Here is a 542-nt window from a genome sequence, read left to right on the forward strand (position 1 = left end):
AATATGAGCCTACACCATCCTTGTGTTGCATGAGTTTGAATTACAACCACAAAGACTCTAGTATCTCAGGAACAGTTTCTGTTATATTTGTTGTTGTATCCTCTTTAAGTGATACTGTGTCTAAGCATACTAAATGTGATAGTAAGGGTAAAGTTCTCAAGATGCAAAAATTTCATTCCCTAATTTGCTTTATAATTTTGGGAAAGTTATAAGGAAAACTTGGAGATTTTTAGAAAAGAGATCAGTCAGGCAGATAAGGTTTGCAGTTGATTAAACAGTGTTTACGTATATGAAAAGCGTCATTCTATTGCTATGATGTAGCTTTTTAAAAGAGTGTATGCTCCTTGTGTTGAGTTTTTATTTCATTTCCTATCTATTTTTTAAAAATTAGCTTCACTGCATTTGTTATGTCACACTTTACGTCATTTTCTGTTCACTTTGTTTCGAAATTCCCCTCTATAGATTGTTACGAGAATTACAGTAGCTGGTTTCAATATGTTCTCAGATATACCTAGAATGTTACAAATTTGTGGTGACAAATA

Source organism: Trypanosoma equiperdum (assembly GCF_001457755.1).
Source record: "Trypanosoma equiperdum strain OVI genome assembly, contig: ctg_845, whole genome shotgun sequence".
NCBI lineage: Eukaryota > Euglenozoa > Kinetoplastea > Trypanosomatida > Trypanosomatidae > Trypanosoma > Trypanosoma equiperdum.